This window comes from Camelina sativa, chromosome 12, assembly GCF_030686135.1.
Source record: "Camelina sativa cultivar CO46 ecotype springtype chromosome 12, ASM3068613v1".
Lineage (NCBI taxonomy): Eukaryota > Viridiplantae > Streptophyta > Magnoliopsida > Brassicales > Brassicaceae > Camelina > Camelina sativa.
This window is the reverse complement of record NC_141891.1, coordinates 10,049,724-10,077,016: the sequence shown is the minus strand read 5'-3', so window position 1 is coordinate 10,077,016 and position 27,293 is coordinate 10,049,724. Positions and strand designations below refer to the sequence as shown.

Here is a 27,293-nt window from a genome sequence, read left to right as displayed (position 1 = left end):
TAAAAAAATATATTGTTGACTGTATGCTAAAGTCTAAATTTTAACAATTAAATCTCAAACACTTTTAACTTATAAACTTGCATCATGTCTATAAAAAATAAATTATGTCTTTCATTTGTTATCATAATTTAAATAATAATATATAATAGTGAAAAAAATAGAGGTGGTACGCTACAACGTTAATACGCATCGTTTAATCGTGCCTCTTTGTTTTCTTACAGTTCCGAAATCCCCTTTTTGTCTCCGACAACTGAGAGAAAACAGTAAAACCCTAATTCGATAGAATCATGAATATCGATTATATTTCTGAACTTCATCCGGGAAGAACCAACTGGTGTATCCAAGCCAAGGTCTTGAATTCTTGGTATGTCTACGAATTTTTCAGCAAACGGGTTCTTCTACTTGTGGACAAAAGGGTTAGAGAATTTTTCAAATGATAAATTTTACTTAAATTTGTTATTTTAAGAGTCTTATCTATTAGATCACTAACACAATTTTTATTAAAATTTGAAGGGTGACACAATTGAGGTGGCCTTTGTTCCAACAACACTAAAAAAGCTCAGGAAGTATATTTATGAGGATAAATGGTATGAGATTAGGACTTTCAAGATCATCAATCCAACCCTTAGAGAGAGGAATACTCATCATCCTTTCCAAATCAAGTTTACGGATGAATCAACCATGATTCAGTTAGAATCAGCAAATTCGAAAAATTACTTCCGATTTGAAGATTTGGGTGATATATATCGTTCAAGAATCCATCATCCCATCTCTTTTGGTACATTTTTAATATACGGTTTATAATAATTTCAATTATACCCTGTGGATAAAGATTTTTACTATCTTTGTGTTGGTTAATCTTTAGACTTTTAAGAATTTTGGAACTTTGTGAATTGGTCCCTCCCATATAAAGTACAAATAGAACTTTTACATAAGCAGTTAAAACTGGATGATAGATTTAGAATCAATTATTCATAGATATTGCTATCTTTGTGTTCGTAAATCATTATACTTTCAGAATTTTGGAACTTTGTAAATTGGTTCCTCCAATATAAAAGTACAAATAGAACTTTTAAACTAAATAGTTTTATGTAAATGATAGATTTGGACACAATTACTCATCTTTTTGGAATAAAAAATGACTTTTTTGGCAAAAAATAGATGTTTGTGGATGTGTAGTAGCTGTAACGGACAACAGAGAACATGCTGGTGAAGTTGTTTTCATGTTATTAAATGGCAGGTAAGACACATTTATTCCACATATCATGTTGCTAATAGTTTTAATTCTCACTCTTTATAAAATGTTTCTACTATCTTCATCTGTAGGAATGAATCTATCAAGTGCCGTGCAGTAAACAACTATGCTACCCTTTTCATGTATTCATGGGAGTCGTCAGGATGCCATCTCACATATCGTAACGAACCGGTGTTTTGTGTACTGCGTTTCTGGAGGGTTGGAGAGTATGAAGGTATGACTATTAATAGCACTTACAAGTTTTAATAAATGTTAAAGACTAACTATTTTGTATACTCATTTACTAAACTTTTATAACACTTTAAATATCTCTAGGTAAACCGTGTATTGAAAACACATTGGCCTCCTCCAAGATCTTTATAAACCGGATTTCGAAGGACTTGAGCATCACAAGGCTATGTAAGTTTAAAATGTTTATTAGTACCATGTAGTAAATCATGCTAGGGTTTAACTTATGAATGTGCTTTCTATATATTAGCTCCGAATTTGCTGGACGCTATTGCATAAAACGTGTACTGGAGCATGAAGGATAATCGTATAAGGGGCTTAAGGTGAAGGCAATTTATTTTTAAAAAAACTTTATGAATATGTAAACTTTATAACTATTTGTAATGTTTGTATGACCTCGAATTTATATTACTTTCAAAAATAATTTCTATATTGTCTAAACGTAGTAAATTATTTTGACGCAAATCCTTATCCATCATGATTTAGTTAACCATATCGAATGTATTGGGCTCATCAAATTCATGAAAATTTGTATTTGGGCTTCTAAAAAATAATTTTTAAGTTTACATAACTAAGTCCATTTTTAAAAGTGAAATTAAAAACTTAAAGTACAAATCAACTACTAAATTTGTATATTTCTAAAAGTAACATCCCTTAAATTTTTTAGTTTAGTTATTGATCAGTATTCGACTTTAATCTCTTTAAGATACAAAACTTTAAAAGGTTTGAAACAATTTTTCAAAATTGCTAAGAACATTACTTCTTTAAAAAGTGTTATAAACCTATTATATGGAATACACTTCTTTAAAAAGTGTTATAAACCTATTATATGCAATACAAAATTAAACAGAAGTCAATTTCCAACACAATACAATATTCTTAACCAACCTAAGAAATAATTCTAATTAATTGTCATCTATTTTGAAATATGAATATTTCTCATATTTTTATTGCAGTAGGAATTGAGATCGTTGGAATAATTTATGGTATATGCGATTAATAACAACCTTAATTCAAGCAGATTGTATAATTGAATATAGTACATTATAAATATGAATTAATCAATTATGCATTATAGTGTCGATTAAATAGTTTTATTATATTATCAAATTTAACCAATGCATGTATGGATGCAAGTACAAACAAAAAAGATTTTTGTTATTTTCAAAGTCTTCGCATTGATTAAATCAATTTCGAACTGACATTACGAAATTGTCATAAATGTTTACGTAACTTCCAATCACTCTTTATATTCCTCTTTTGTAGATATATCCAAGATAAAACATTCACTATATTCTAGACTCTCACCTTTCGTCGTCTTTCTTCTTTCTAAAAAAAAAACAAAGTACCAAAAAAAAAGATGGTTGCATACATAGAGGATTTGAATCCATCAACAGATAGGTTGAGTGTTGCTGTAAAAGTATTGAGGCTATGGATACCCGAAATCGTTATAATGCAGCCTACCTACATTTGTTTGATCTTGGTTGATGAAAAGGTAACATTCGATTTATATCCATCATCACCTTAAATTTAAATCTGAAATTAGTTTTTTCATGAATTTTAGGGAAAAAGAATTCAAGCTAAACTCAGAAGTCAGCTTTACTTTGCTGAGTACATAGACGTGTTGCAGGAAGGACAATGGTTTCTTCTTTACAAGTTCCAAGTTCTTGAGAATCAGAATATTTACAGGAATTGTAACAATTCTAACGAAATATTGATCACTCTCCAAACTCGCATCACTCCAATCCCTTCTAGATGTCCAGACAATTTTTTTCATCTAATAGATGCACTAATAGTTGAAAATGCTGCAGAAGATGAGAGAAATTGTTGTGTTGGTAAATAAATTTAAATATACTGTTATACTTATAGTTTTATAAAACATTATTTCCTTAGATTCATAGTTTTTTGATGTGTTTGCTCTTTTCAATCAATTTCAGATTTTTGTGGAACGGTGGTAAGAGTAAGGCAAGGTCGTCAAATTGTTTTTCTAGAAAATGAAGTTGGGTTCAATGGTCTGAAAGAGGTTCTTCCCTTTACTGTAATTGACATCAAGTAAGTAAATAGTTTTAAAATTTTTAAAACAAGTACTACCTCATTTGATTTATTTATGCCAATGAAAATAATACATAATTATTAAGACTGAAGTTGTCAATTGTTGATTTTTTACTGCAAAGTAACGAACAGATTGAATGTATTGCCGTCGGTGATACATGTTCGGAATTTCATGAAAAATGGGAAGAACATGTTGCAAGTCCTTCCTTTGCCAGTGAACCAGTATTGTGTCTGCTTACGTTTTGGAGAATCTCTGTCTTTGAAGGTATTAAGCAATATATAAGCTTTTGTTTTAGATAAGCCAATATATGAAATTTAATATTTGGTACTTATTTTTTTTTAAAAAAAGGTCGGCGTTGTCTAATGTCTCAAATAAGATGTTCTAAACTTTTGCTTGGTAACGAAGCAAGAGCGTTCACTACAGATCCGGCACTGTAAGTTCATAAATTTCCTATACTATGATGGAAATTAATTTGGAATCATTACTATAAGATGTTTTAACTCTTATGTTCCTTTGTCTTTCGCAGTCTTTGTTTTCAAGATACATCAGACGATGAAGATTACAACGGCTCAGAAGAAGATGAGAGTGGTTCTAATGATTCAATATAATGTTAAGAGTTGCTATTATTCGAAAGAGTTTAGCTGTTTATTTTTTTAATCTTGGACCTATATTTTTGCGTTATATGCTAATAACTCCTATCGAATCTTTAATTTACGTTCAATAATATATTTAAAATAATTTATGCATAATATCATATTTTAAAGATACTTTTGACAGGGTATCTTTCATGAATGACAGATCCATGCCATTTTAAATTTAATTTAAACATAATCGTCTAAAAATCTAAGACCAAAACATACCATTTTAAAAAGAGAAAGATTTTGATTATCATAGTTAATATTTTTTTATTTTCCCTACCAAAATGATTACATCAAGATAAAAATTTCAAATATGATATACGAATTTTGACCAAAGATATCAGAAAATATATGCGGTAATTTAATATTATGCAATAAAATTAAGTAATTTTAATTACCAAATAGTCGTAATTCTTAATATATTAACAACGTCTTAGCATATTAACTACTAAAAAAAATTGAAAGATCATAGATGTTTTCAAAATATATCAAAAGAATAAATTTAACATTCCAATTTGGCCATTATCCTCATCGTTATTTTTTAGCTGCGTGTAACATAACACAAATCATAAGATTTCTATTAAATTAGTATATATAAATTCATAATGCAGAAAATCGTTTTGATATTGTTATCAACAATGTTATATGAAATTTAAAAATTGTTTTCTGTATCATAATGTAAATGTATAAACTACTATGAGGAATGTTATAGTAAATCCAAACTACTTGCAACGATCAAGAAATGAGGATATTGATAAGATAAATTACTTACAATAATGTTTTTTTGCAAATGAATATTTTTGTTGTATCATAAAATATACTTTAAATTATATAAACGCTTATACTATTGTAAAATTAATTTAACATCAAATATACCGACTATAAAAAATACTAATAATCTGTAATTATTATAATCATAATTATACATATAAAAATTATAAATATTATTAAAAAAAAGGACACTAAAACGATTAAGTCGCAACGCTATGTTTAATCATGACTCTTTGTATTCTTACTAATCCAAGATCCCATTTTCGTCTTCGAAAACAGTGAAGGAAGAGTAAGCAACCCTAATTTTGAAAATCATGAGAATCGATTACATTTCTGATCTTCACCGAGGAAGAACGAACTGGTGTATTCACGCTAAAGTCTTGAATTCTTGGCATGTCACCGAGTTCTTCACAAAACGTGTTCTTCTTCTTGTGGATACGAAGGTTAGAGCAGTTAATCGAAATCGATTTTACATAAATTTTTATTTTAGTAGTGTTTATATACTAGATTACTTACACGATTCTTAACAAACTTTGAAGGGTGACACGATTGAGGTCGCCTTTGTCCCAACTATACTCAAAAAGCTCCGGAAGTATATTTACGAGGGCGAGTGGTATGTAATTCGGAATTTCAAAATCATCAATCCAACCCTCGGGGAGAGGAATACTCATCATCCTTTTCAGATCAAGTTTACGGATGATTCAACCATGTCCCTGCTCGAATCAATCAACTCCAAAAATTACTTCTGATTCGAAGATTTGGATGATATATATCGTGGAAAGATCAATCATCACATATCTTTCGGTACATTTTACTAAATTAAGTACCAATTTATTTAGGTTAACATAGTATAACTAAATTGGATTGGGTTGTTTACTAGCTTTGTGTTAAGTTATCTAGAAACTCTCAAAGAAATTTGGAACTTTGTGTATTGGTCCCTCAAATAGAAAAGTACAAATTGAACTTTTACTAAAATAGTTTCATGTGAATATTATAAAGCTTTGGAGACATACATTGTAAAGAAAATTATTGACTTTTTCCAAAAATAGATATTTGCGGATGTGTAGTAGCTGTGGAGGACAGAAGAAATCATGGAAATGGTGTTTATGAAGTTGTTTTGACACTATTAAATGGCAGGTAAATCATATTTATTCCATCTTTATTGATATTAAGATTTATAAGTCTGTCTTTATTTTTTATAGTGTAACAAGTATTTTTATTTGTAGGAATGAAACTGTAAAGTGTCGTGCAATGAATTTCTATGCTAACCTTTTCATGTCTTCATGGGAGTCATCTGGATGCCATCTCACATATCAAACTGAACCGGTGTTTTGTGTACTGCGTTTCTGGAGGGTTGGAGAGTATGAAGGTATGTACTATTAATAGAACTTGCTAGATTGAAAAAAGCTTAAGACTAGGTTGAATACTCATTTAGCAATCTTTCTAACACTTAAAACATCCATAGGTGAACCGTGTATTGTAAACACATTGGCCTCCTCCAAGATCTATTTAAAACCGGAGTTTGAAGGACTTGAGAATCACAAGGCTATGTAAGTTTTTAATTTTCATAAATATCAAGTGGTGTATCATGTTAGGCTCTAACTTATGGATGTGTTTTCTAATTTTTAAGCACGGAATTTGCTGTACGTTATTACATTAAGCACATAATGCAGCATGAAGGGTAATCTGGAGGATTATAAGCTGAAGGCGCATTAGTTAACGAACTTTTTGTATATGCTAACTTTATAATTATTTTGAAAGTTTGTATGATAAAGTACTATATACCCTTTTATGGGTTAATTTCTAAATTTTCTTAATGGTCTAAACGAAATTATAAATTATTTTGACCCAAATTCTACCTAATTTAAATTAACCACATAATATGGATCGGGCTCATAAAATTTTTTCCCATTCTGTAAATGGGCTTTAAAATTATTTTAACAAGATAATATAAATTGAAGATTTTAATTAAAATTTTATTAAATAAACTTTTTAATTGTCCATTTAGAAATGTGAGATTAAAAGTTTAAAATACAAAATTAATTACAATTTTGAACATATTTAAGAAGAACACAAAACTTATTTGAAAATAGAAAATTTATTTGTCATTTTTTATTTATTTAATTCTTGCCTGCACAAGCGTGCGGGTAACTCCCCTAGTATACTTTTAGGGCATATCCAAACGGGAAGCTAAAACAAGGATGATTAATTGGGCTAAGAAATATTTTAATATTAAATTTTGAAAATTGTTTGGTTAGATTTTTTTTTTAAAGAAAATGTAAAATTGTATGCTTCCAATGGTAGATCCTAATTTTGGGTACTTAAAAATTCTTTTAAAATAACACCCTTGACAAGAATTGGCAGGCTTGTTATAAATTGGAGCCATTTAATTTCCTGAAAGAAGAGAACAGACAGCGAGCAGAAGCGAGATTATAATGTATATGAACCTTGGTTGGCAAACACAAAGAGTTAATCAACTTGAAGGATACATAATTCCTCTATATTTGTAGCTTTTAGTCTCACTTGGTTAATAACAATCCTGAAGAGAAAAAGAGCAGAGTTAACCAAGAGGAATCTGCCTGAGACACCTACGAACGAGCCTTCTCTATCAAAATACAAACCAATCGGAACCTGATTCTCCTAACATCATAGCATCAATTTTCAATTAGTTCTACCCTAATTTTTTTCACATCAATCGTTTGTCACGCCTTATTTATTATTTTTCACAGTTTCATGCTTTTTCTTGGAGTACACTTACTAAATTATGATAAGATATTTTTAACCAAAATCAAAACAAAACGCGTCTTTTTTTTTTGTTGAAGAAATTAAGAAGCTATTACAAATTTATTTTTAATGAAAGGAGGAAACCAAACAACATAGGGCTTGTTCGTTTGGTTGACGCTGGCGGCTGCGGCAGCGGCAGCAGCAGCGGCTGCGGCAGCGGCAGCAGCAGCGGCTGCGGCAGCGGCAGCGGTAGCGGCTGCGTTTATGTTTTTAACCGCTGAATTGAAACAACGTTTAAAAATATTAGACGCAGGTCGCAGTGCTTGCCGTAGCGTCATGACGCAGGTACCTGCGGCAAGCAAACAAACAATCATACCTGCGTCTGCCGCAGCCGCAGGTACCTGCGGCAGCCAATCGAACAAGCCCACAATCTAGCGATGAAGGTGAAAAACACAAAGCAAACATAATCTAGTTTTTCTTGGATTTTTAGGCAAGTATGGATTTCTAACCAAAATCAAAGCAAAACGCGTCTTTTTTTTTTTTTGAAGAAATTAAGAAGCAATTACAAATTTATTTTTAATGAAGAGAGGAAAACCCAAACCAAACAACATAATCTAGTCAAAGCTAATGCTTTGTTTTTAAAAAAATCTCTAAGAGATGAAGGTGAAAAACACAAAGAAACATGCAACCACAACGAGAGCTTTTGAGGGTATGTGAATAGTAGATGTGGAGGCGGGAGTGATCATGATACCGGTTGGACTTGGTGGAAACGGTTGAGGAAGGACGTTCATGCTTAGTTTCATGCCTTTGTTGCAATATCCTCTTCCACATATAAAATAATAACCTCTCGGTTCTAGGAGGTGGAATACATCTTTTTCTACCCTGTCACGTTCGATATGAAATCATTGTTGACATATTGCTCGTAGCTACTGTGGTTTACTTGGAGGATGTTGTGAGTCTTTGGATCAAACCCAAAATCTGCCAGTTTTAAATGATAAAATTATAGTTAAATACAAACTATACTTTGTAAACCAAAATTAAAAAGTAAAATAAAAAATAATTGTGAAAATGTTGATAATAATTACTCATAGAGCCAATCGCCTACGTAGAATTGCTCACCGGCGGCCCAATCCGAGATGTTGACGTTGGGGTTCTAAGTAAGTGTTCCTCACATACCCTATGAACACTAAGTGTTCCCCCCACAAACATCATTATCATCAATGTTGCAGCGATCAAAACAATTAATCTATTCATTTATACTTTTTTGATTGTGTGTTTTTTGTTTTCGTAATATCTTGATTAGGTTGTGTCATTTCTTTTTTATGATATAAATATTAATACATCACATATTCTTTTTTTATATAACTAAAGATGCATATTTAAGTAACATTATTTTTTTTGTTATTTTTTTTGTATTTTCATGATTAGTAATTTTCATTTTTATCGTATCAATTCTTTTAAAAGCTCATTTAAATTAATGATATATTATTTTATTTATTTCAATTTAAGTATTTGTTATACATTTTTCTGTTATTCTTCTTTGATTTGGTTTTTTAATATCTTGTATATATGTATATTTATCAAAGATAAGTATCAATATAATGCAATAGCTACACACAATTATTTTATTTGAATAAATTTACATTGACAATATGTAGATATGTATATATAATTTACATTGATGATATATATATATATATATATTGTACCAAACACGCACACACACACATACATATATGTATATATGAATATTATACATGAAATTATTTACTTTTAAGTAGTCTTGTAATTAGTTTTCAGCAATAAATATTAAAACATATTGACGACTACATGCTAATATTTATTTCCTTGATTGATTTTTACCATATCAAAATTATGTTGACAAAAGTAAATATAAAATGGACTAAGCTAAATATATTTTTGAATAACATGTGAAATTAGTTACTTTTAAGTAGTCTGGTAATTAGTTTTCAGCAATAAATATTAACATATATTAACGACTACTTGCTAATATTTATTCTCTTCATTGGTTTTTACTATATCAAGATCATGTTGACAAAAGTAAATATAAAAAAGACTAAGCTAAATATATTTTTGAATAACATATAATGTTTACATATATAGTTGTAATTCTATATTCTTTATTCTTTAAGTACATACAAATATTTTATTTTCTTAATGACAATAGCTATGCTTAGCATTCGGTTTCTCACATGTAATTTGATATCGACATTAAACTAGGGAATTAAAATGAATTACTTTCTCTAGTCGATGTTAATTAATGCTCTCATGGCAAGACCAAGGGCAAAATGCAAACGAATGAATTACATTCTCTAGTCGATGTTAATTAAGCCATAAATATACTTACGTAAGAACCAAATCAAATTTGGGGAATGGTTTGTTAAACTCAACAATATTTAAAAATTAAAACAACAAAAAAATCTATTATTGTCAACAACAAAAAATTCTACTCATACAAAGATAATAGTCTAACTAGGATTTAACAGGTGGGACAGTTTTTTACACTATTATAAATTTATAATTGAATCAAACTCGCTGAAGTTTATGGTGGTAAACAAACCAATGCGTATTAGATTGGTTAGGTTGGATTAAATTACTATACTATTCTCTCTAGTTTTGGATTTTGCTTTAGACGGGTGCCAAAAGAAACCTTCTAGCTACGGTAGAGTATTTGAGAAAGTTTATTCATTTTTGTGCGAATTGCAAAACCCAGAACAGGTTTATTATAGCAGATGAGTGAGTGTCCGTCGATATCGCCGCTGACGCCTCACATTCCGCGACCACCGTCGTTCCCACGTTGTCTCTCTCAAACTCCTCCTACTCCTTTCTCAAGTATCTTCCAAGCAAGCTTCATCAATATTTATCTTTTGGTTTCGTTGATTCATTGTTCAAAGGTCTCTCTCCATCTCCGATTAGATTAAAAGAAGAGTGATTTCTTTCAATGGGGTGTTGAATTTTAGAAGTTGGTTTCTCAAATGTTGGATTCTAAGCTGAGGTTCTTCCTTCAAAGATGTCTAGTGCATGGACAGGCAAAGCAAGTCCATGCACCGTTAGTTGTGAACGGTTTTAACCATCTTGAACCCGTTTTGGTCCACCAAACTCTTCAGTTGACTAAAGAGTTCTCTAGAAATGTTGTAAACTATGTCAAAAGAATACTCAAGGGGTTTAATGGTATGGATTCTTTCTCTTGCACTAGTAAATTTGTATCATATAGTTACATAATTTTGCTAAAAAACAATTAATAACAAATAATATCTATAAATTGTTACAAATTAGTCACAAAATTTAAGTTAATAATTATTGTAGCTAATTAGTTACTAAGTGTAGTGACAAATAGTAACATACATAATTTGTAGAAAAAACCTCAGCTTAGATACAACTGACATATTTTTGTAACTTAAATCATATATATAAAAGTAGAGTTCCAGTCTCTCCTTATTGGTCCACTTGGCAATTTAATTTTAACAAAAAAAAAATTATATTAAAACACAAATTTAAAAACAATTAATTTTCACATTTAATTCACATAATATAAAAGTGAAATCTTTATAGCTTCTCCCTATAAATTATGCATTAACTTTATTTCTCCACTAAGTTGTATTAATCAATTGTATTAAAACAAAACAATAAATTAGAATTGTAACACTCATTTTTCTAAATGTAATTTTTCATCATTTATCTTCCTATAAATACTCATTATCTTATTCTCTTAGTCTATCACTCTTTCATTCTCTCATCTTCTTCCACTACTCTCAAATCTCTTTTTTTTTTTTTTTTGTTTTGTTTTGTTTTGTTTTGTATTTTTTTTGTTATTGTTGTTGTATGGGTTATAAAAAATCAAATCAAATATCATTGTAAAAGCTTAGTTTTAGAGTTTGTATGATATGTATATCTTATATATTTATTTTAATCTTTTAAAATGTTTATCTCCATTTTCTATTTTATATTAACATCTTATAAGTCATTATTTTCATACTTCCTTACAATATTCACCACACAATAAGATCATAAAGTTGAAATGATCCATATGTAATTATCTATTATGTCTCTGGTTATCTCACATATTCATGTATCATTTTTTTATAATTTATAAATATCAATATAATATTTAAAGATCAATATAATTATCCATTTATCCATTTATAAAGACTATTTTGTTTTGTGATCCAATTGATAAATCTGCAGAGATCAATATAATATATATATTTTTTATGATTTGAGGTTTTTGAAAACAAAAAGAACATAATTAACCAATTGGTTTTTTGTGTCTTAATAAAAATAAAAAATGATCCAAAAAACAAAACATATTCAACTGAAACTTAAATATAAAAATAAAATATCATTTTAAAAATATCATTTCACTAAATTCTCTAAAGATGAAACCATTAGTATGAAATCTAGCACTATAAATTAAATTGATGAGTGAAAACCAAAAAAAATATAAGTTAACCTTGGGATTTAAAAAAATTATTGAGATTGAAGAATTGTAACATCCGCGAACTAATTTTTAAGGTTTTGGTGTGGGTGTCGATCGACACCATGTTTTCTGGTTTGGTCCGGTTTGTTTTAATTGCTGTTTGGTTCGGTTTGGTTCAAGGAAAATCCCTAAATCGTGTTATAAGTGGAGAAGCGACAAATTAAGGTTTTTAGGGTGTCTTGTCGCCGTTTTCAGAGATAGAGAGAGAGGAGAGAGCCTATTGTGGTGTGAAGGAGATTAAAGGAGAAAGATCAGAATCATTAGGGTTTGGGAGGAAACAGTTTCGGCATTTCAAATCGTTCTCAAAGGTAATGAAATTTGGTAGGTTTATTCCCAAGTCTTTCATCGTCATTCGCCTTTTTACAGAAGTAGATTTGGATTTAAACTCGATGAGTTATTGGCAGTTTCGTGAGACACGTTTTCTCAGACGCGAGTTGGGACCATCGGAGATTGTAACTGAGATCTTGGTCTCGTGTGGTGCCTGATCGTGCTGAAATTTTGTGGGACGCTTCGTGACGTCTAGGGATAGCTTTTCACCAGAGCGATTTGATAGTTAACGGTTGGTTTTTATTTTAGGGTTTCGTCTTTGAAACTGTTCTTTTCTGATGTTTCTGTCCAGTTTTGTTATAAGTCGTTTTTGGTTGTGTGGCTTGTTGTAGGGCGTTTCTGGGCTGTTTCAGACGTTAGGAGGGTCTCAACTGGTTGTATTGGTTGTTATAATCAGTTGATAAGGTGAGTGCATGACCATGGCTTATCTAAGCCTGAGAATCCTTTGTTGTTCTTGCTTGATTGGTGGTGCTTTGTGATGTTGTTCTTGCTTGATTGGTTGTGTTAGTGGTGTTGTTCTTGCTTGTGGTGGTTGTGTTATGGTTCTTATAGGTTCCCGAAGGTTTTGGGTGAGGTTGGAACGGATTGGAGATGATTGGAAACGGAGGTTCGTCGTTCGGATTCGTGCAGTTCGTATCTGCGAAGGGAGTGTCGATCGACACCTCTCTGGTGTCGGTCGACACCAAGTTGCTTGTTTCGTGATTTTTCCTGGTTTGTTGTGTTTGGTTGTCATTTGTTAAGCATTGGAATCTCAGTTGCTTGTGTGTATAGCCCAGTAGATGGGAGGATTGCCTCACTAAGTATTTGTGATAATACTTACGCATCTCAATTGTTGTTTGTGGTGTGCAGGTTTGTGACGTGGAATCATGGCAATGAGGAGGAGGATGATCTAGGGTCTCGTTTGTGTGTTATTGGATTTGTTGGTTATGTTGTTGGAACCTTGGTTAGTGTTATGTTAGGTTGCCGGATAGAATGGTTAGGAATGTTATTGTATTGATGATGTTGTTGGTTTTGTATTATTGGTATGTTTCCGCTGTGCTTAATGTTATTGCTGGTTTAATGTTGAGTTGTGGTTTGGGTTGGTTAATTAAGTAGTATAGGATGCTTAATTATACATTGTATTTAATTGTTAAAAAAAAAAAAAAAAGGGGGTCGGGTTGTTTCATTTTGGTATCAGAGCCTTTACGGTTCTAGGATGGTTAAATGGATGGTTAGAGCGGTTAGGAATTTAATTGGGTGAATTATTTTCCTTTTGCTTGATGCATGATGTTGTGTGAGGGAATTGATTATGAGTAGTTAGTAAATTTGTCTGCGGTATGGAGTCCTAGTATCATCCTCTTCGAGCCTTCAATGAGATTCCACGGTGAGTTATTGTTATGTTTCTTTGTGTGGTATTGATTTGTTTTCTGCTTGTTAGCCTCTGTTCTTGGAAGATCAGTGGTTAAGGTGTTTGAGTAGTTGGGGGGACGTGGTCGTGGTCAGTGTCGGGCGGGTCCCGAGGCCAGCAAGTGTGTGGTCCAGAGTTCCACGAGGAGGTACGTCAGAGGGTCGCAAGCGTATCAGGAGGGACCAGAGGGGATTAGCCGGTGAGCGTGTCGGGGGTGCTGGGAACCCAGGTGTGGGGTTGCAGCAGGTGGAGCCCAGGGTCGAGATGATCGCTTGGCGGATCTGTTGGCGTGCTGTTGGAGCGGTTACCGAGAGGGGTACCAGTGTAGGCTCCAGTTGTGCCACATGTGGCGGGGTGCAGTCGAGGGCTGCGGATGTTGAGGACTTTCCACCTTATGTTAAGAGGATGGAGCGGTTGTAGATGACCGGTATGAGATTATTCTCAAGAGGTATCGGGCCTAGAGAGGCGAATAGGTGGACATATGCAGTTGGAGCAGATACTTCTCTGCTTGGTGGTTAATCCAGTTGGATATAAGTTGAGTGGGCAGGTGTAACATTGCAATGTTATACTCGGACCACAGGAGGTAGTTGTGTCGAGAGATTTTTATAGTCGTTAAGGATTGTTGCTCCTGAGGGGATGGTGATTCCCCTGAATACCGATAGCTCGAGGGGCTGAGGGCTCCGAGAGTGGCAGAGGGGATGTTGTTCTCCTGAGGGGATGAGTAGTTCCCCTGAAACCGAGATCTTGAGGATTGTGGGCCAAGAGTGAGATGGTATAACTCGAAGACGCTGGTCTGAGAGTGAGATGGTATAACTCGAAGACGCTGGTCTGAGAGTGAGATGGTATAACTCGAAGACGCTGGTCTGAGAGTGAGATCGGTATGACTCGAAGGTTGCGACCTAAGAGTGGAAGAGTTGGGAGCAAGCAATTCCTAGGACGTGAGTATAAACATAACGATTGAATGTAGACCTTGAGAGATTGACGGTGGTTTAATCTCGGGTTTTGAATGTGTTGACTTTTGGGACAAGGTTTTATGACCATAGCGTTTATGAATGTTTGGCTGTGTGCCAGGATTGTGAGGCCGGTGGTGCCGGAGTCCCGGGAAGGGGAGTTACAGCAGGATTAAGCCGGGAGAGGCATGTTTGCCAGATACATAAGTTCACGAAAAGCCTTCATGGCAGGATAAACTAATCGTTGTAACGATGCTGGATGAAGTTCATTGGAGTTGGTCAGGGTTGCTAGATCCAAGGTTTTGGTAAACTTGTTAGAGGGAATAAGTCAAGTGGTTTGAGTTAGCTGCCTGCAAAGCATTTGACGCGGTGAATCAGAATATACGAACGTATGGTACTTGTTTGTTTTATTACGCTCGTATTGATGATTTACTGTGGAGAATTGCCAAGTGGAAAAGCTATTTCTGGAATAACGTTATCTTGGGGAAGTTTCCCTAAGTGGCAAGTTACTAGAGGTTCTTGGACGAACAAGAGGGTTGATATTTAGGTGGCGGCGAGTTGATGTCGGCATACTTGAGTATTTGTTTAGTTGAGCTGAGGAAGCAACTAGAGGATTTATGGAGCAAGGGATTTATAAGTTCTAGTGTATCACAGTGGAGAGCCCTGGTGTTATTTATTAAGAAGAAGGATGGGAGTTTCCGCTTGTGCATTGACTAATGGGGTTTGAACCGGTCACTGTCAAGAACAAGTACCCTCTTCCCAGGATTGATGAGTTGTTGAATCAGCTGGGAGGTGCTACTCGGTTCTCTAAAGTAGATCTGGCGTCGGGTTATCATCAGATACCGATAGATGAGGCAGATGTGAGGAAGACTGCTTTCAGGACGAGGTATGGGCACTATGAGTTTGTGGTGATGCTTTTCGGATTGACTAACGCGCCAGCAGCGTTTATGAGATTGATGAACAGTGTGTTTCAGGAGTTTCTGGATGTATCTGTCATCATTTTCATTGACGATATCCTGGTTTATTCTAAGAGTCCTGAGGTGCATGCAGTGCATTTGAGGGCAGTTATGGAGAAGCTGCGGGAGCAGAAGTTGTTTGCTAAGTGGAGCAAGTACAGTTTTTAGCAGCGTGAGATGGGCTTTCTGGGTCACATTGTTTCTGCATAGTGAGTTTCTGTAGATCCGGAGAAGATTCAGGCTATCAGGGATTGGCCTAGACAACAGAATGTCACTAAGATCAGGAGTTTCCTTGGTTTGATAGGTTACTACAGGACCATGAGATGAAGTCTCTGGTAGGAGAGGTCAGTGCGTTGAGCTTGTGTGTGGTTCCTCGAGAACCATTGGGTTAGGAGGCGGCTTATGGAGCGGATCTTCTGAGCAGGGTGTGGTTGGCTCAGGAGAAGGACTTGGGGATGGTGAATGTCTCTAAGGATGTTGATTCAGAGTATCAGCTCTCAACTAATGGTACTATCTTGGTGCACGGTCGGATTTGTGTGCCCAAGGATGAGGATTTGAGATAGGAGATCTTGAGGGAGGCTCATGCGAGCATGTTTTTCTATTCATCCAGGAGCGACTAGGATGTACCGTGATCTCAAGAGGTACTATCATTAGGTCGGGATGAAGAAGGTTGTAGCTAGTTGGGTCGCGAGGTGCGACGTGTGTCAGCTGGTGAAGGCTGAGCATTAGGTTCCAAGCGGATTACTAAAGAGTCTACCCATTTCAGAGTGGAAGTGGGATATGATCACGATGGATTTTGTGGTAGGATTGCCAGTGTCACGAACTTTTGATGTTATTTGGGTCATTGTGGACCGGTTGACTAAGTCAGCATATTTTCTATCCATTAAGAAGATTGATGGAGCAGCGGTCTTGGCTAAGAAGTATGTGAGAGAGATAGTCAGATTGCATGGGGTGCCAGCGAGCATTGTGTTTGACAGGGATTCTAAGTTCACTTCAGTGTTCTGGAAGGTATTTCAGGCAGAGATGGGCACTAAGGTGCATATGAGTACAGCTTATCATCCCCAGACAGATGGACAGTCTGAGAGGACGATCCAGACGCTGGAGGATTTGTGTGTTGGATTGGGGTGGCCATTGGGCAGATCACCTGAACCTGGTAGAGTTTGCTTACAACAACAGTTATCAGGCAAGTATTAAGATGGCTCCTTATAAGGCTTTGTATGGGAGACCATGTCGTACGCCGTTATGTTGGACTCAGGTGGGGGAGAGGAGCATATATGGTGCGGATTTTGTTCAGGAGACGTCAGAGAAGATTCGGGTTCTGAGGCTGAACATGAGGGAGGCTCAGGATCGGCAGAAGAGCTATGCTGATAAGAGGAGAAAGGATCTTGAGTTTCAGGTTGACGATAGAGTGTACCTCAAGATGACTATGTTGCGGGGTCCGAACAGGTCATTGTCAGAGACTAAGTTGAGTCCGAGGTACATGTGTCCGTGCAGAGTGGTTGAGCGGGTGGGACCAGTGGCATATCTGCTGGAGTTGCCTGAGGTTATGCGTGCGTTCCACAAGGTATTTCATGTGTCGACACACACAAAACTCCATGCCACACACAATTGACTAACTCACATAATCAATTCAAGCATGCAAATCCCAAACATCTACAGCACAAAGCCTAGTGAACCCAAACCTAGAACCGTAAGGGCTCTGATACCAAAATGAAACAACCCGACCCCTTTTTTTTTTTTAATAATTAAAAACAATATATAATTAAGCATCCCATACTACTTAATTAACCAACCCAAACCACAACTCAACATTAAACCAGCAATAACATTAAGGACAGCGGAAACATACCGATAATACAAAACCAACAAATCATCAATACAATAACATTCCTAACCATTCTATCTGGCAACCTACCATAACACTAACCAAGGTTCCAACAACATAACCAACAAATACAATAACACACAAACGAGACCCTAGATCATCCTCCTCCTCATCGCCATGATTCCACGATCACACTTTTGCCTTTACCTGCACACCACAAACAACAATTGAGATGCGTAAGTATTATCATAAATACTTAGTGAGGCCGTCCTCCCATCTACTAGGTTATACACACAAGCATATGAGACCCTCATGTTTAAGCAAAACAAACAACACACAACAATACATCAAACCAGGAAAACAAGTCTCGGCTGAGACCAGTGTCGACCGATGCCTCACGGTGTCGATCGATACTACAAACAATGGTGTCGACCGATGCTAAACAGTGTCGACCGATGCCTCTTCTGCAGACACGATCTGCGCGAACACGAACGTCGAACTCCCCTTCCAAATCATCTCGAATTCGTCTCAAACTCACCCAATTACCTCGGAAATCACTGGGAATCACAAAAGCAACGAACCCAAGCAACAAAACAACACAAACAGCAAAGAAAACACCCAAACAAGAGAGATCTTATGCTTAGATCAACCATGGTCAAGCACTCACCTTATCAACTGATTATAACAACCAATACAACCAGTTGAGACCCTCCTAACGTCTGAAACAGCCCAGAAACACCCTACAACAAGCCACACAACCAAAAACGACTTATAGCAAAACTGGACAGAAACATCAGAAAAGAACAGTCTCAAAGACGAAACCCTAAAATAAAAACCAACCGTTAACTATCAAATCGCTCCGGTGAAAAGCTACCCCTAGACGTCACGACGCTTCCCACAAAATTTCAGCACGATCAGGCACCACACGAGACCACGATCTCAGTTACAATCTCCGATGGTCCCAACTCGCGTCTCAGAAAACGTGTCTCACGAAACTGCCAATAACTCATCGAGTTTAAATCCAAATCTACTTCTGTAAAAAGGCGAATGACGATGAAAGACTTGGAAATAAACCTACCAAATTTCATTACCTTTGAGAACGATTTGATATGCCGAAACTGTTTCCTCCCAAACCCTAACGATTCTGATCTTTCTCCTTTAATCTCCTTCACACCACAATAGGCTCTTTCCTCTCTCTCTATCTCTGAAAACGGCGACAAGACACCCTAAAACCCTTAATTTGTCGCTTCTCCACTTATAACACGATTTAGGGATTTTCCTTGAACCAAACCGAACCAAACAGCAATTAAAACGAACCGGACCAAACCAGAAAACATGGTGTCGATCGATACACCAAGGGTGTCGATCGACACCCACACCAAAACCTTAAAAATTCGTTCGCGGATGTTACAAGTCTATTAAGAACCCTGTTTCTAGAATCAATTAAGGATGACCCTCTAGAAGGAGACAGTTTAGGGAAGCTCGGCATTATGATCCCACCTCTAAGGAGTGAGGGTTACCGAGGCTTCACCAACTCTCTACTTACACCTTACCTAAGCTCAAAGACCTTTAAACTGCTAATCAACTACTTCTTGAAGTTCCCTCACATTAGCTTGAAGACTAGTGGCATTATGACTCTCACTCCAAGGAGGAGTGGTTACCACAACCTCTTTAAGTACTCTTCTACCAACCTTGGACCAACAACTACATGTGTAGTAACCGGTCATCAGAGCCATAGCACCCCTGCTCGATCTCTTGGCAACTCAGCTTTGCCAGTTTCACCTCCGCCCAGTCTTCGAAGTCTCAAGACAGTGGCTCCCTGCTCCTTTGACTTGCTCAAGGAGTCTGCATCGGTTGTCTTGATCTCACAAGCTCCATATTGCTCCTAAGCAAGTGGTCCACAGCTCTCAAGCTTTTCACATCGATTGCCTCTATCTACCCCTGTACTTTTATTGCTCTATACACTGTTTTAGCTTACCTTGTGCTGTACTTTAAACTATCTGGTTGAATGGAATGAAAGCATCTCTTTGATCAAAAAAAAAAAAAAAAAAAAAAAAAAAAACGTATTAAGTTTATAATTAATTTAATTAGTATTAAGTTTCCAATTTTACAAAACAATCTTTTCTTCTATAATATAAAATAATAAACCAATCAAAATACAACAAAACGCCATGTCATATCATATTTATAAAATAAATCAAAATAAAAATAAAAAGACAAAACAAATTAAGAAAACAAATTCTGTAGATTTTTTAATAAGGAAATAATGTCAGTTTGGGTTTATAAAATAATGATTAGAGTGTAGATTTTACAATTAAACAAAATTATATGCCAGTTTGGATTTACAAAAAAGTGATTAGGGTTTAGATTTTACAATTAAAAAAAATTATATGTCGGTTTGGGTTTACAAAATAGTAGAAGGGTTTTGATTTTATAATTAAACAAAATTATAAGTCGTTTGGATTTTCCAAAGAGTGGTTAAAGTTCAGATTTTACAATCAAACAAATTTATATGTCGGTTTGAGTTTATAAAAGAGTGGTTAGAGTTTAGATTTTATAATTAAAGAAAATTATATGTCGGTTTGGGTTTATAAAAGAGTGATTAAAGTTTAGATTTTGCAATTAAAGAAAATTGTATTTCAATATGTGTTTATAAAAAAATGATTAGGATTTAAATTATACAATTAAACAAAATTATATGTCCGTTTGGATTTATAAAAAATTAACTTTATAAACACAAACGGACATATAATTTTGTTTAATTGTGTAAATCCTATAATTAATATTTAGATTTACACATTTTTTCTTTAACTAATATTTTTTTTCTATAATTAATATAATTTTGTCTTGTTTCCTGAATTGTGTAAATCCTATAATTAATATTTAGATTTACACATATCCTATAATTAATATTTAGTTTGACACTTTAAGTAAAAAAAATATTAATTAAAGAAACAATGTGTAAATCTAAAGTTATAGAATTAATAATTTTAAAATTGAATGATATACATATTTTGTTTCTTTAATTAATATTTTTTTCATTAATTAAGTGGGGGTGTCTTGTTCGGTTCTTGAGCCAGCATAGGAAGTTTAAAGAAACGGTTTCCGTGTACATCGAAATGCACAACTCTGGAGTTCCTCCAAGTTCACATGCTATAACCTCAGTTTTGAGAGATTGTGGTAAGATAGAGAACGTGATTGATGGTAAATCGATTCATGCTCAGGTGCTTAAAAGTGGAGTTTGTGGCTGTGCATGTTTATGTTCAGACAGGTCTGGTGGGTTTGTATTCTAGACTTGGTTACATTGAGATGGCAACAAAGAGGGCGTTTGATGATATTGCTGAGAAGAACACAGTTTCGTGGAACTCGCTTTTACACGGGTATCTGGAAAGTGGGAACGTGGATGAAGCTCGCAGAGTCTTTGACAAGATTTCAGAGAAAGATGTTGTGTCATGGAATCTGATTATCTCGAGCTATGCCAAACAAGGTGACATGGGGAATGCATGCTCTTTGTTTCTGGCGATGCCTTTGAAAAGCCCAGCTTCTTGGAATATTTCGATTGACGGGTATGTCATATGTGAATTGCAAGGATATGAAACTAGCAAGAACCTATTTCGATACAATGTCTCAGAAGAATAGTGTTTCTTGGACTACAATTATTTCAGGGTACAAAAAATCGGGTACACGTGAGTGCGTATGGTATAAGCACTAGTAAAAACTTATCATATAGTTACTAATAATTTTGTAGTTATCTCATGATTTTTGTAGCAAAAAAAAGATTAGTTACAAATTTGCGACCAAAAATGTTAGTAACTATTTGGTCGTAGCAAAGTTTTTCATCGTGACTAAGTGTCGCAAAGTGCTACAAATTAAAGACTACACAATTTGTAGGAAAATGCTAAAAAAAAATTAAAAACAAAAAAAAATTAATTAGAAAAAGAAATTAATAATAGTTTTTATTTGTTTCTTAAATTCATTATATTATATGTAGAATAAATATATATCTATACAACTATTGGAACGGAGAACAAAACGACGGTGGAGATGTACTATTGCGGCAGCGGAGCAACGGAGAACAAAACGACGGCGGCGGCCGAGATGTATTGGTGGTGAACTGGCGGAAGCTTCAAAACGTAGTGGTGGTGGTAAAAGGTGTGAGCATCTTCGGTGGTCCTTCACTTCCACCACCATCTCTGACGCCATCATTGACACAAGGGTCTTCAGATCCACCACCTCCGATGTCGTTGTTGACACTAGGGTCTTCAGATCCACCATCTCCGACATCGCCGTTGACATTGATTCTTCAGATATGTCGATGAAACCTAAAATACAAATCAAAGAAATAATTAAAACACATTAAGAAGGAGAGAGAGAAGGTGACAAACCAAAACAACAGCTCCGTAGACATACTCTGTGTTTCTAAACCTGAAATTACTTAGAAGAATCTGTTGAATCGACAATGGAAAGAGAGAAGATGAGAAAAAGAAAAACTAATTTTCTCAAAAGTGAAGGAAGACACGATGACCACAAGAAGAGAAAGAAAACAAGAGATGATTTCTGTCCCTTAGATTAAATTGAATCAATGGTGGATGATAAACCAAAGGACAATCCTTGCCATTTTTTATTAGCCAATGAGAAAATTCTTTTTTTTTTTGTTATAAAATTTTGGTAATTTGCTCTCATTTAATGTTATAATTTTGATATTGAGGGTTTAGGATCTAAAAAGTATTAGATTTGATTTTAAGTAAGACTTATAAGGCAAATATTTTACACTTATATTTTCATTATTTTAATTAATAGCAGATTGTTACACTTATATTTTCATTATTTTACATTTTTTTTTCATTACCTACAGCATGTTGTGTCACAAACTATGTCACAAATTTCCTACAGATTTAAATTGACACTTTCAGTAACTAAATACCCACATTTAGTGACATTTTAGCTACAATTTTTTTTCCCAACTTATTAGTCACTAAGTAGTAACAATCTGTAGTAATAGTTTCCTACAACTATTACCGTAACAAAATTCCGTAACTATATGAACATTTTTTACTAGTGAAGGGACGTCGACCGCACCATTCATTTAATGTCTTTTTAATAAGAATCCCAAAAGTTCTTTCTTTTAACAGTAAAACTGAAAACAAACCTCGGACCAATCTTAGCCACACAAACTACTCTCTCGTTTTGATGTATCATTCATTTCTTGACGTTGATGATGTATCTTGATTTGGTTTATCATTTTTATAATATTTTTCCATTAAACAGCACTTTCGTAAAACATAAATGAATTAGATACCAATTGAGTCTCCAATTGTTTATGTGCTTCACACTATCACCTTAAATTTTTTTTGTGTCTTCACGAAAGTTGTTTGACGTGTCGAATTTTCTTCACATCCAATAATTTTGTTCCCTATACAGTTTTATAGAATTGTTTGTCTCTCAAGTAATGATAATCTTCTAAAAATATGCATTAAGAAGCTGATATAAGCTTCTTTCCTTGTTTCCTGTAGTATGTTTGCCTTTCTTAACGCATTTGATATCAATAATACATCTTTCCATATCTATATATATATATATATATATATATTAGTAATACATATAGTGGCAGTGCAACGCAATTTCCAATTTATTTATAAGAATTAAACACAAATACACGTAAAAATGTGGACACTGGACAGGTAGTTTGCGACGATGAGAGGATTACAAACGGAAGAATCTGCAGACCCGATCGTTTACTTGCCTAGGATTCGTTCTGAGGTTTTCTCTTCTTCGCCGTCGTCTTCATCTCCGATCAATCTAGAGGTCAGAATCGTTTTTTATTTACTATTTACATTATTATTTTTTTTGGCAAATTACTATTTACATAATCATTCATGATTTTTAACTCTGTAAAATAATTTTACATTTAGTCCTCAAGTTTTGGGAATATTTTTTGACAAATACTCTTTGATATTTACATATGTAACCATCGATTTATGTCTTACAATTAGAAACAAAAAAAATCAGAGTAATAAAAGAGAAGCACCAAAGGTCCAAAAGTAGTAATCAGTGTAGGGAGTCCTGGACGGCTGGACCTGTAAGAGCAATGGTTAAACTTAGTTCCAACGTCGAAGAAACAATCAAGATCGTCGTGGATAAGTGTTGCGAAGAAGGACGAACATCTAAACTCGATCGAGATTCCGCTTTTGAATTGCATCAGTCACATTTCAGCATCCAGTTCCAGTGTAAGATATTAAAACTTATATATATAACATAACTCTATCTAAAAGTTAAAGCAGTTTTGTGTTTCAGTCTGATCACTTATTCACTTATGTGTATTAGATTGGTTAGGTTGGATTAAAATATCTATCCTATAATATATAGATTTGCTTTAAACTCTAGTGATCATGTGAAAAAAAGAATCACATAAGATATGAGTTAGCTTATACTAATAAAGAAAATGGTGATTTAAACCGATGATTTTAAATGTTTTTATTAATGAAGAAAAAAAACTTGAGCTATTAATTTGATGTACTTTTCAGGTTTGGAAAAAAGAGAAATAATAGAAGAATTAGGAAGTAGAAGCTTCTACATGAGAAAGAAAGCTCATGAACAAAATGATGGTTTGTTACCCGGAATCAGTGCCGGCCCGACATTAACAAGTGCCCTACGCAAAAAAAAAAAATACCCTTTTTTGTGCTTTAGTTGCTTTAAAATTTTAAGTTTTCTATAAAAGCCCACAATTTTAAAGGCTTTTCACATATCTAACAAAAACAAAAGATATTTTACATATAAATATTTAGCTCTTATACATATCTCATCCAAAAAAAAAAAGACCTTATTGTTTAAAAGATTTATATGTAAAAAGGCCTTCAAAATTAGAGGCCCGAAGCTTCCCCTGTGGGCCGGGCCAGCCCGGGATTGCAACGGTGAGAACTAGCCTTATTCCGTCGTCGAATTTGATCGGATCGTGCATCGCTCAGTTCATTGGGAAAATCATAAGGAGAGCGAGAAAGATATAGAACATATTGGTATGTGTGCAATGAGATATACTTTTGAGCGTGGCACATAAATATTTTAGTTTGTGTATTGTTCCAAAATAAGAGCACTTTATTGTTTATAAAAACGGTGCTATATATTTTACAGATTTTACTATACCATACATACTTGTTACCGGATATTGATTTGTAAGTCAAACTGGCAAACTTTGTCCAATGTGGTGAACAACAACACGATAACTACGAAATTCACAACATGCATTACGCATATTTGAATACGGATAGCACAAAATTACTATACTACTCTCTAAAAAAAAAGTGTTAGTTTGATACATTTCACACAAATTAAAAAATATATTAAATTGTATATATATACTTTTTTGTGCATCCAATAATAAATATATATCTCTATTTAATAAGTTATTAATGGTTTAATTAGTTTTGGATTAAGGGTAGAACTAGAAAACTTGATGTAAATTTATGCATTGAAAATGGAAAATATATCACACTTTTGTGAAATAACAATAAACTTTAAACTAATACTTTTTGTGAAACAGATGAAGTATATATAGATATATTTGAAAGTTGGAAAACAAAGGGCTATGAATGTTTGCAAATTTTAAAGTGGTTGGATTATAGTTTTTCGTTTTTTGGAGTTTATATTTGGTTTATGGTTTTTAGTTTTTGTGTTACAAAATCTTTTAAAAATTAAAAATTGAAAGAAAAAAACAAGTTTAATTGATGAAGAACTAATGAAACATAGATTTTAGTTTTTAAAAAAGAAAAATTAATAAAAACTATTAAAATCTAGATTTTCTATTTTTTAAGAAAGTCATTTTTTCATAATCTTGATCGGCTATAAAATAAAATTTCTGGAATATCTAAAACTAAAACAGCTACAATATCTACAAAAATTTAAGACCAAATTATCATTTCCAAAAATCTATATACTATGATGAAAGCGAAATAAAAAGTATGAGTGACACAAATAGAGACAATGAGTTGAAAACCTTCTAGTTAAGTCATACTCTTTGGATGTGTCTTCTTATATGCTAAATGCAAAACCCAAAGAGTATTTTTTTTAAAAGAGTGGACATCGCTATAGCTTTCGTCATTTTACCATCAGTCGGCGACAATCTCTAATAAGATCGGAGTTTTGGTAGCGATTTTGATTTTGGCTTGGAGAGAATTTCGAAGTTCAGTTGTACATTCAGGATAATTATCTTCGCGCAAGACAACAGAGGAGATTAGAGATCCCGAATTGTCAGAGGCGCTGAGCGAATACGGAGTCGTTGGACCGGTGGTGGTGGACACAAGCTGTCCTGTAGAGACGGGTTCAGTAGACATCACAACTTAAAGAGATAGAGGGTAAAAATTGAGCAAATAAAGAGAAGTCCTCTTGGTATCACCACAACTCCAACGATTAGGGATCGAATTTATGGGCATAAATAGCTTAAATCAGAGTTCGATCATAAGAGAGGGAGAGAGATGGAATCGCCAAGAAATTGTGAATCGGAGAAGAGGAAGAGGAAGATAATTTTTGGGCAAGAAGAGATATTATTGGGCAATCGGAGAAGAGAAAGAACTGGGAATGGGCGCCTGGTTGCTTGCTTACCAAGCCATCCTTATCGCAGAAATTTTTGGGTAACGGAAGAGAAAAAAATAATAATTGATATCCCTAACCAGTGATGGCTAAAGTAAGTGAAACGTAAGTCAAAAAAAAAAATATCAAAGTCGAAGTCAAAGATAGAAAAGAAAAAAAAAAAAAAAAAAAAAAAAAAACAATAAACGCATGTATCACAACAAGAAAAATGGTTGAAAATTTGGTGGAGTGTACATTTGCCATGTTCATGCAATTCTGGTTTTAATTGGGTATGAATTAGGTTTCACGTTCTAATCAATATCTATAAATAGATCAGCAGCAAACTTCTAAAATTTTATCACAAAGTTTATTTGCTAGTAAAAGGTAAATATGCAATTCCCTCTCTCTCTCTTACTTTTAAAAATCTTTTAAGTAACTTGTAATCTTGTATGTATACATCTTTTAACTAAAAAATATATTGGTGGGACACAAACATCATATATATAAAGGTAAGTGTCTTGGGCCATTCATAGATTTTTTTTTAAATTAATTTCTGTTTCTTCTTAAACCATCCTCTTTTTTTTTCATTTTATCAAATTATATATTATCCATCAAATTATTATAATATTTATGATATAAGTATTGTTAGGCACATATTCATTCTTTATTTTTTAAACTAGAGATGCATAGTTTAAAATTATGCATCTCTAGTTTAAAAAAAGAAAGAATGAATATGTGCCTAACAATACTTATATCATAAATATTATATTAATTTGATGTATAATATATAATTTAATAAAATGAAAAGAAAAAAAGAATGGTTTAAGAATAAGCAAATTTTTGAAAATAATAATAATAATAATCTATGAATGGTCCAAGACACTTACCTTTATATATATTATGTTTAATGAATAGAAATAAAAAGAATTTTTTTAGATAAAAATGTATACATACAAGATTACAAGTTACTTAAAAGATTTTAAAAAGAGAGAGAATTGCATATTTACCTTTTATAAACGTAGAGATAAAATTTAGAAGTTTGCTGCTCATCTATTTGTAGAGATATTTACAAGTTACCTTTATATATTAATGTATTCACTCTTTAATACCAACAATTAT

At 33.7% G+C, this 27,293-nt stretch overlaps 2 long non-coding RNA genes and 1 pseudogene across 2 annotated transcripts; 1 reads left to right on the top strand and 2 right to left on the bottom strand.

Annotated features, from left to right (window-relative positions):
• Positions 1-7,414: 7,414 nt before the first annotated feature.
• Positions 7,415-8,923, bottom strand: LOC147930348 (early nodulin-like protein 20; annotated as a pseudogene).
• A 12,619-nt stretch (positions 8,924-21,542) lies between these two features.
• LOC104731221 (uncharacterized) lies at positions 21,543-22,261 on the bottom strand. The gene is made up of 2 exons (XR_758560.3): positions 22,023-22,261; positions 21,543-21,934 (listed from the first exon to the last, which is right to left on the bottom strand). It is a non-coding gene; the product is annotated as an uncharacterized LOC104731221 (long non-coding RNA).
• Positions 22,262-23,217: 956 nt separating this feature from the next.
• On the top strand, positions 23,218-24,860 carry LOC104731220 (uncharacterized). The gene is made up of 3 exons (XR_758559.3): positions 23,218-23,417; positions 23,606-23,839; positions 24,137-24,860. It is a non-coding gene; the product is annotated as an uncharacterized LOC104731220 (long non-coding RNA).
• Positions 24,861-27,293: the final 2,433 nt, after the last annotated feature.